Raw genomic sequence first — 11047 nt, 5'->3', positions numbered from 1 at the left:
GTATTTGGAGCATCTGATTTCTATTTGTGAAAGGTCTTTGGAGCTTTGGTTTGCATAGTAGAAAGGCCATGATTTGTTTAGCACATAGCTTTGATTTTGATCTGTGCAGTACAAATTAAGCTCAGTCTTTCTTTTGGAAGCTTTCTTTTGTGTGCAAGACACACTTTTCCGTTACAAGGAATTGTTGGTAGTCTCTGCTGAGTGTATCTACATGACTATCCTTCTTTTCCATTTTCAGCATGTGATTGTTGATGTGTGAAAGGTAGTAATATAGAGGACTAATTTTGTTTGCATCTCTTGTTTTCAGTTCCATCTCAAGCCACTGAACCCTGCAACTACTTAAGAGGGATATATATCTACTCCCTCCGTCCAATAATGTAAGACCGTTTTTGGTTCTAGTGTAGTGTCAAAAACGGTCTTATATTATAGGACAGAGGGAGTAGCTTTTGCCCTGCAACAATATCCGTCTCTCATCTTTCCAGTCAGTTCAAGGTGCAAATTAGAAGAACATAGCGCCAAGAGTTCGGACTTTTGCGTGGAGGCTTCTTTGCAACACATTAGCTATAGGTAAAAGGGCAGGTAAGTATTCTAAGTATATCAGTGAAAATTGTTCTACCTGTGGAAATGTTGAAGATGAAATGAATCTTTCCTTTTTATGTCCTTTTGCTAAAGCAGCTTGGTATAGTTTTCCATTGTTCATCAAAACTGAATTATTAGCCCATCATAATCACTCAATTCCAAATTTGATCAAAGCTTTGATTACTTCCAATCACCCACAAATAAATATAACATCACTATATACTTTTCTGTGGTGCATTTGGAAATTTCGGAACGACGCACGTTTTTTGCAGGAAATTCCACACTCCTTCTCAGGTACATGCAGCTGCAGCAGCAATCATGCAAGGTGCAAATTTTGAGGCAACAAATACGTCTCAGGCTAGCAGCGCAGGGCAAACAGGAGCTGTTCTTACTCACAGTGTGCTGCCATCTCTGTTGGAGTTGTGTCGAATATAGTGTACAAGGTAGGTTACAGTTGGACTTGTAGTTGTATTGTGTTTACATAGGATATGGAGTCGTGTCCCTCAGATTTATTCTAACAAGTGGTATCAGAGCTAGGTTATTCGGAGGCTGTGGATCGTTGATATAGAGGAAGGATCGAGTTGAATATGCAGCCGGCTGTGGCGTGGTTCTCGACGAGATTGGCAGAAGCATGCAGAAGTTCTACGCGGCGGCGGACACGCGGAACCACAGCATGTGCTGGTTCGCAGGGCTGGCGGTCGCGGATTCGATCGATCAGCAGCGGCACATCGCGTACGGGCAGGCGGACAGCAGGTCGATCGATTGACGGGTGCTGATTGCGGAAGCCCAAGGCGCGGGACAAGGCACGTGCGTGGGCAGTGGCCCAGGTGGCGGAAGCCGCACACGCTGCAGGCACGCGTGGCACGTACATGCGGAGGAAGGCCTAGATGGATGCGTTAGCGATCTACGAGAGATTTGTTGAAGACAAAAAGAGGACCGAGTCCTCATGTGATACAAAGAGGAAAATCGAATCGGCAAGGGAAATAGTCTATCAAGACATACACGTACATCGGAATTAGCAGGCGTTTTGGCAGACAAGTTCGCTAGCATTGGGAAGTTGACCAAGATCAAAGTTGCTATACACGTGAAGACCAGAAGAGTTTTTTTGGTTGGAATTGCTAGTAGTACACAGAGGACCGGAGGTTCAGTTTGCATATTTTGGGCATCGCGTGCAAAGCTCAGATAATTTTTCGCAGGGTCAGCCGTATGAAGAAGCATGGCGTCATCAGGCATCAGGTTTGAGGTGAAGAAGTTCAGGAACTGGAAACCTTGGGTTATGGCCGACATGGATGAAAGATTTGTTGACACAACAGAGATGCTTGAAGGCGTTGGGGGAAGTCATGTCAGCTAAGATGGAATTATCATCTGATGGATGGAAATTCGCCGAAGACGATTTGAGAGCCTTGAGTGTGTCGTACAGTCGAACGAGTTCGGCTGGGTTGGACTGGACAGTCTGACGGATAGACGCAAGTCGGTTGGTACAGAAGACGGTGGTGGGATCGACGACGATGACATAGGAGCGTGATGCTGATGGTGACCGACTTCTGAGTCGTGGAAACACATGGCACATGCCTAAGGGCTTGTGTGGCTTCGACAAGACTATCGCGCGGGATTGATTCAAGGTGGTGTATACACGGAGCTTGAAGTCGATGCGGCGCAGGGGTGGACTGATCATCTACCATGGAGTCATGTTGAAGGTGGAGCTGGATTGAGAGGCTATGTCGTAAGTCGACAGGGAGTCGAAGCCTATTCAGCGATGGAAAAGCGAGGGACACGTAGTTCGGACTGGAGCCCAGTGGTCTGATGGAAGCGTAAAACTCGTCATCGGTCGGTGATGATCGGTGGTACTCTGCAGTGGGGGTTTGAGTGGTGTGGGTTTGCGACCCTTGAGACTCGACCGGGACAGCGGAGGCTCGACGCAGTAATAGCGGCGAGGCGTGCGGTATGCACGGGACATGGAGACGGGCCAGGGCTCCGGTGGTCATACATGTGGTGAGACAACTGTGAATTTGACTCGGGATGACTACAAGCAACGGTGAAATTCCTTGAAGTTTCAGACAGGCGGTCAAGAAAGGAGCGGTGATGTTGAGTTCAGATAACTCTTGTGTGTGACACCCAATATGTGAGTTGTTCACTTTCACGCAGGTCAGTGATTGGTGTTTGATGGTGTTGAACTGATACTCTGGAAGTTGGGAGCACAAACTAGAGTAACAAGGAACTTAATTTTGCTCGAGTGTTGACTGTGGTCAAGAAAAGAAGGGACTACAAGTTGTAGGTGGAGTGACATGGAGTCTTTGGAGTAGCAGTGGTTCTCATGGGATAAACTCAAGTTCAATGTACATGGAAGTTTGATGCATGGACAAATTCAAGGTGGTGGAGTATATTGCCAAGGTGGAGTTTGTTGGAGTTGTGTCGAATATAGTGTACAAGGTAGGTTACAGTTGGACTTATAGTTGTATTGTGTTTACATAGGATGTGGAGTCGTGTCCTAGTAGGACACTTGTATCCTAGGCCTCTCTTATATAGCGGGGGTAGACACACGATGTAACTTATGCCAACATAAGAGCACAGGCGCGCAAGGGGGAGCCGGCGGCGTGTGCCGGCGCCCGGGTGGCCGGTGTGCGGTATTGTGACGGTGTCACGGGGAGGAGCACCCGTAGTCAAGCCCCGGGGATGTAGGCATATCGGTGAACCTCGTTAACAAATCTCGGTATCGTGCACGTGTGATTGCTTGGTTCTCGAATGATCAACAGTATGCCTTGAATTTATTCTAACAATCTCCAGGAAAAACAATCATGGACTGGCCAACATTACAGGTCCCATAGTATTTTCAGATGCTTCCTGGGCTCCAGGACCTAAAGGGGGACCGACAATTGGAGGAATAGGAGTTTTTATCTAGTTTGCAGGTTATAGAAGCTGCTCTCAGCTGTGCATATCTGCCACTTCGACACCACTGGCGTCGGCCATTCAGGCTGAAGCATTCAACATGATGCTTGCTTCCCAGATTGCTCAGCTACTCAATCTTCAATATGCCACTTTCCTAACAGACTGTGCGACATTGGCGTCAGCTGTAGTTTCTCAAGACCTTATTTTAGATCCAGGTCATTGGATAATCAGACCTCAGCTCGCACATATTGCAGGTTCCTCGGCGTTTGATATCACAAGGGTCTACCACATTAACAGAGGCTATAATTTTTGTGCTCATCATCATGCCAAGCTTGCTCTCAAAATTCAGAATACACCTTACAGGTTCAGATGCTTAGGAGTAGGCAATGAAGCCTGCCTCAATGCAGTTGTAGCTGCTCTTACTACTCTGCTTAACTGCACAATTGTACATGTACGATGTTGCTAAATAAATGAAATTTATCTGTTTTTAAAAAAGGTACTTTGCTGATTCCTGCTACACCACACTTACTCTAGCGATTTTTCCCTCTCTGAAAGAGATGATCATGTGCCTTTCCGTTTCAATTGTTGGTGTTTGTTCAAGGTAATACTGCCTAGGTTTTATTTCAAGCCAAATTTGTGTGCAATGTCTTCTAGTTTGCGAGCCACACTTTCTTTCCATTTGTTGCTAGTCTCTAGTGACTAATTCTGATTGTCCTTCCTGTTACCATGGGACTGTTCATTTGTAATACAGAGGAACAAGATGCTTGCCGACCTGGCCAGAGAAAAGGTGGCCATGCTAATCGGCGCGTCCGACGGGATCAAAGACCTGAGCATCAAGCTTGGGGAGCTCAAGAATTTCCTTGCTGATGCTGATAGGAGGAACATCACCAATGAGAGTGTATAGGGGTGGGTGGGGGAGCTGAAGCGTGGCATGTACCTGACCAACGACATCATTGACCTATGTCAGCTCAAGGCCATGGAGCAAGGTCAAACCAAGGATAGGGGGTGCCTTAACCCTCTGTTCTTTTGCATGTGAAATCCCGTCCACACCCATGACATTGGCACCCGCATCAAGTTGCTCAACCAAATTTTGGATGCTATTTGCAAGAGGCGCAACAGTTTCATTTTCATCAAGCTAGAGGCCTACGAAGACAGAAAGACGAAGGGTAGGCTCAAAACATAAGTTTATAAGCCTAATTAGCAAGCGCATTGCATTTGTGGCACGTAAAGCACCACAATATAATTCCTAAGTGGTATATTTAGTTGAAATATGATGTTCAGATGGCAGGCTTAAGCCTATTGAAGCCCCCCTAATAGAATCACCACTGCTTATGGAGGTGCTTACAAGAGAGGCACCTGGTGACAAAAGTGATTGCCACATGGTGGTCGCCATTGTTTGTGGTCTGCAATGATGATGGTATCAAAGGCATGTTCACTAAGAGGATATGGCTTAGCATCACACAGGATTTCAATGATGTTGAGCTATTGAGTACGGATATCATAGCTGTTGGTGGAGACCTGCCAGGAGGTGGTGGGGCTCGAGACGGAAACCTACTTGTTGGTGCTCTCAAGATTACCATCGGGGATAAGAAGTTTTTTTCTTTTTACTAGATGACATGTGGGGTGTCGACGCATGGGACAAACTGTTGAGGGGGCCCCTTTAGCTACGGCAGCCCTGGCAGCAGAGCCCTTATGACCACAAGACATGACACTCTAGCCCCAAGCATGAAAGCTGTGCACTACCACCATGTTGACAAATTAGGTGCTGAAGATGCATGGTCATTTCTTAAGAAGCAGGAGAGCATACCTACTTACTAGTAGTAACTTCTCACTACCCTTAATATATATTAATCTAATAATCTAGCACTAGTTTACTTCCAACCAGATTAACTTGCTTCCTGTCCTAAATCCACCTTCATTGATTGTCCACCACCGTTCGACGAATACTATAGCATATACTAGTACTATTTGCTGTAACAGGCAGTGGGATTTGTATGTCCAACACAGTAAACTTCATGCACTTTTGATGCTTCTTTCAATTTACCATTAGACCTATTCACTCATGTGAGTAACAGTCAACCACACACATGTGATGCATTATGCAAAGTTCACAATATATTTCAAGAACTATATTTATAGGTAAGTTTAAGATTACAACATACACATACAACTATCGACCATGATATCACTTTTTTGGCAGTTTAATTCAGATATGACAGGATTACCTTTTGATAGTATACTTTAGGAACAATCTAGCTTATGTGTAAAAAAAAGCATGGGCACTAGCTACTGCTAATGTGTTATGTGTCTATTATTAACTATATATCCAACTCCTTGCAAGTACTATTGGCTTGCAGGAACAATAAACAAAGAACCTGAGATTGAGATCCTAAAGGATATTGGCTTGCCGATTATAGAAATGTGTGATGGTCTAACACTTGATGTAAAAGTGATGGGAGGGCTTCTATGCCAGAGGGAAAAAGAACAACGTGCTTGCAAAAAGGTTCTCAATGATGCTATATGGTCAATATCCCAAATGCTAGAAGAGCTAAATTATGCAATATTTTTTAGCTATGAGGACTTGCCCTCTTCTTTGAGACAATGTTTTCTCCATTTCTAAATTCAACCTAAAAAGAAAGATATGCTATCGTATGAAATTGTCGGCATGTGGGTCAGTGAAGGTTTTGTTCATGGAAACTCAGATGGATTAGAAGAATCAGGACTTGAGTATTACAAGGAACTGACACTACGTTACATTATAGAGCCCGATCCGGATGACATTGCTGTAGATATGTACAATATGCATGATGTTGTTCACTCATTTGCTCAACTTTTAGCTAGAGATGACGCGATAATAACTCACAATGGAGAAAATGTTTACCACAAAATTAGTTTGCAAAGTTTTCTTAGGTTGTTTGTAGAAACTGAAGGATTGGGATCAGATACATTTGACTGGAGAACTTTACAAGAGGAGAAATCACTCACATCGTTAATGATAATTGGGAGTTTCAAGATACAGATATCAATGGCAGAGCTATGTGTATAGCTGAGGGGGCTGTGGCCCCCCGCCCCTCAGCCCAACACAAATTCCTAAAGGAATTTTTTTTTGGGGGGGGGGGGGGGGGGGACAAAATTAGAATAAAGTATTCTCATCAGCCCCACCAAACACGTATACTTTCCCCCCCCCCTCCCCCCCACCCTCCACATCGCTGTCAAGCTCCGCCATTAAAGGTCATATGCTTCATTGTTAACCTTTTCAAGCCTACGGATGCTACATATAGAATCCTCAAACTTTGTTGCCTTGGCTAAATCTTTGTATAAGCTGAAACACTTGAGGTATTTGGCATTAAAAAATGCAATGGGTTAAATAGACTACCAAAAATGCAATGGGTTAAATAGACTACCAGAGAACATCAACCAGATGAAATTCCTACAACACATTAGCCTTGAAGGTTGTGAAAATTTTGTGGAACTTCCCAGTAACATTGTAAACTTAAGGGAACTAAGATTTCATGACCTTGACGAGACATCTATACATAGTATGCCGAGGGGATTTTGTGCTTTAACAAATCTGAGGACACTTTATGGGTTTCGAGCCCACATGGATGATAATTGGTCTAGTTTGGAAGAGTTTGGGCCTCTTTCCAACCTTAGGATCCCTGGATTAGAGGGTCTGAAGAATGTATCTTCTGCCTCTTTAACCACAAAGGTCAGGCTTGATGCAAAGGTCAATCTCAACATTCTGACTCTGAACTGCATGAGCAGACGGGTCAGCAATGAATTGATGAAAGATGGAGTGTCTGAGAAGGATCTAGGAATGATTGAGGAGGTGTTTGATAGCCTCTATCCTCCTCCTTGCATACAAGATATTCATACCTACAGCTATTTTGGGCATCGACTCCCAATATGAATAGAGCCATCACCTATTTTACACATGTTGGAATTTCGCCCACAGGATCAATCACATCAAATCATGATGAACACGCACACGCAAAAACTTTTACCAAAGGCACGTGTCGTGCCTCTCTTATCATCTTTATTTCTGTTCTGGTTTTCTCCACCATGATGTTACAAATATCTCAGCCCCGGTCATGTATATATGCACATCCAACCAGAGCAACCAACGACTAGGACTCCAAGCTAGCTAACCGACTAGACACAACTCCTTCTCCAATACGAACTAGTTATCCATCACGGACTAGTCCTTTACATCGATACTTACCCAGTTAATTAATTAGCATAGTCCAAACCGGACTACTAAACACACGGCAACCTTGATCACTACGTACCAAACTTGACACGCATCTAGTCAAGCACATGGCAGTTTGAACCAGCTACACACTTGACGCAACACTACTTCAAGATTAAAGCTAACAACACAAGGGAGCCCTACAACATGGAGACAAACATCAGGTGTAGTTACTATGTTTTTCTTCATCTTCTCTTGTTGATTCTGTCATAGTATAATAGTTCATCGCTAATGCTAGAGCCTGCAAATTTGTTTTGCTTGTCAGGAGTTGTCAGGTGTTGTTAAATTTCTCTAGTCAGAGGGTGAAGATGGACTGCCTCGTTTTGCTGCCCTGATGGAGTCTGCGGATGAAAAAGTGGAGGATGCAGAAAACCCAGACAAAATCGATGAGGAACTCATGGGCCAAGGAAGGAGGAATAACAAATCAAGGTGGCAACAACATACATGATTTCCTGTTGCTAGTTATGTATAGTAGAAAATGGAACTGGAGACCAGCCTGGGAGGGATCACATGGTTCAAAAGCTAATTATATATTTCCGCATTTTATTTGGTGTAATGTAGAAAACTAAGTACAGCTATGCGATGGTTGATCTGTGCATTATGCTATTTGCTTTCTTAGTTTGTCAACATGGCAGAAATATATGAGCACTTCCTCTTCGGTACACCCCCCTTAAACACATCGACGACTATTTGCTTGATCTGTGCATGACGCTATTTGCTTGGTTAGTTCGTCAAAATATATGACAGTGTATTCACTTTGTAATGCTATTTGTACAGCTACTCCTGAACTTTTCTTGTGCCCCAGTGTCTGTGTATTCACCCTGTTGCCGCTGAGGCTGAACATTGCAATCTTCAGTTGTTCTACTGTGTTTGTCAACACTGAAATCTGAAGGAGCATGCATATCAATCGTAGAACCTACTGTAAGAGAATCGAGAATGATTGATATCCATGATCAAACTGAATCTGCTGCAGTTCTTGTGCATGCAAATACAGTGCAGTGAGTCGAATGAAGATGCATGTAGGCGGCTCTTGTTCTTGATTTCTCAGGACTATGATTGCAATGCGTGGAAGGAAACAAACATGGAGACAAATTTCAACCCCAAGGTAATATATATAGTTAATCTTTTTTCTTAATCTGTTGTTGTTGATTGCATTCCATCTTAGTAGTTCAGTGGCGTATATGCTAGGGCCTGAAGATGTGGAGGATGTAGAAGACAGCCAAGACCAGAATGACCTTGCCGTGACTCTTGGAGAGGAAGGAGTGACAAGTTAAGGAGGCAACGACATTGTTAACTTCCTGCTAGCTACATACGGTGCTGCTCACAGTACTTGGCGTGCAGCTACACCAAGTTGGAACAGAGATGTATCTTGCTCCCTGTTTTCTTTTGTTTCTAGTATTAGCGGTGGTTATTTAATTTGGCCTGTATGTATATAAGTTAGCAACAGATACCTGCTGACATTAACTGCATGTACTACTCAACATGCTTTGTAATGAATGGATTATAAATGTAGAACAAGTCCTTTTGGGTTTAAGGACGACAAATGGGTGCCAGGCAGCCCTTATGATATATGCAGGAAGCTGTTGTGCTGCTACGTAAAGATCCAACACTAGTTTCATAGTTTGGCTTTCTACCATTGTGTGCTCCTTCACGAAACATCTCTTGTCTACGTCTCACGGTTCGGAAGATCTAGAATACAGATAAGTTAACTGGCTATATGAATATGATGACCAGTAGTGCATATAAGTGGGTCATGTTGAAATTCAGTATTAGAATCCTATGAATAGGACGCATCAGGAATAGGAGTTCAATCCGAAATTGAGAAGTATATGGTCGATTTGGATCAAGTTCCGTTGGATGCGAACGGGAGCTGGTGGTGCTGTCCTCAAAGCATAACTCACAGATGCATTCCAATCCGGTCATGTTTGAATGCATCGTTCCACAAAATGAAAAAATCAGCCTTTTGTCGCACTGCAAAAAATCATCAAGTATGTTAGCTTCAAGATATTGACCAAAGTCGCTAAAGATAGGATGAATTCGTTGGCTGATCGTCTGGTGAGTCCAACTCAAACAGCTTTCATGCGAGGACGGAATATCCTAAATAGGGTCGTCATCTTGCATGAAACTGTACATAAGTTGCATTTAAAGAAAATGAATGGGCTGTTCTTTAAAATAGACTTTAAGAAAGCCTATGATGAAGTGAAATGGTTGTTCCTGTTACAAACTCTTCGTCCAAGTGGATATATTGGATTGAGTCTTTTGTCTCGCGAGGACACTACAAAACATGCGATATTCTGTGATGTTTCACTTGTGTCCCGTAAAACCGTTTTTCCTCACCAAATATGGTCTCATTATTAGAGAAATGGCTATAGCCACAACTTTAATCGATGGACCCCCATTTTCAATCCATGCCACCACTATTTTTCTAACAGTGGTGGCAGTGGCATATTTGGTATGCCACCACTATATCGTTACTGGTGGTGTATCTTCTAAAATACACACCACTAATATTTGGGATACAACAGCTGGGTGAGAGACCGGGCAATCCCTATTTGACGCTGCGCTTCGCTGAAGCCGCTCGAGCGAGTACCAGGGCCAGCCCACTTCGAGCGTTAGAGCAGGGCCAGGCGAGCCGGTTTTGGGAACCTTCTAGAAGGCTCCCTCAACCGGTTTTTCTTTTCTTGTTGTCTTTTTTTTTGGTTTTTTGGTTTTACCTCTTTTCCTTTTTTTCCTTTTCTGCTTATGTTTTCTTTTTTCTTCTGTTTCTGTTCCTTTTTTTCTTTCCTTTTATTTACACTTTTTCATTTTTACTTTTATCCTTTGTTTTCATTTTTTTTTCGAAATTCCAATTTTTGTTCATGATTTCAAAATTTGATCACAGTTTTCCAATTTGATTCACATTTTAAAAATTTGTTCACAATTCAAAATTTGTTCATCGATATCAAGAAAATGTTCAATGTGTATTTAAATTTTGTTTTTGTGTATACCACAAAAACGATCAGTGTGTAGTTAAAAATAGTCCAGCATATATTACTAAAAATGTTATATTTAAAATTTATTCATCTTATATCACAGAAATGTGCAGTGTGTTTGAAATATTGTTCAGTGTATATCACAAAAATGTTAAATGTGTAGTTACAAATTGTTCAACGTGTATTACAAAATGTTCATTGTCTATTTAAATTTTATTCATCGTATACTAAGACATTGTTCTACATATACTATAAAATGTTCATTTTGAGTATTTTTTTGTTCAATATATTTTGCAAAAAGTTAACTGTATTTTAAATTTTGTTCAACGTATATCATAAAAATGTTGAATGCAATTTTTAA

The 11047-nt window shown here is 42.5% G+C and overlaps 1 pseudogene; it reads left to right on the top strand.

The window, feature by feature from the left end:
- The first annotated feature begins 1795 nt into the window (after positions 1-1795).
- LOC147974289 (putative disease resistance protein RGA4) lies at positions 1796-7375 on the top strand (annotated as a pseudogene).
- Positions 7376-11047: the final 3672 nt, after the last annotated feature.

The sequence above is a fragment of the Triticum urartu genome, chromosome 4A (genome assembly GCF_056163025.1).
Source record: "Triticum urartu cultivar PI428250 chromosome 4A, HENAU_Tu73, whole genome shotgun sequence".
Taxonomy (NCBI): domain Eukaryota; kingdom Viridiplantae; phylum Streptophyta; class Magnoliopsida; order Poales; family Poaceae; genus Triticum; species Triticum urartu.
Note: the sequence above shows the minus strand (reverse complement) of the source record. Positions and strands in the feature narration are given on the sequence as shown.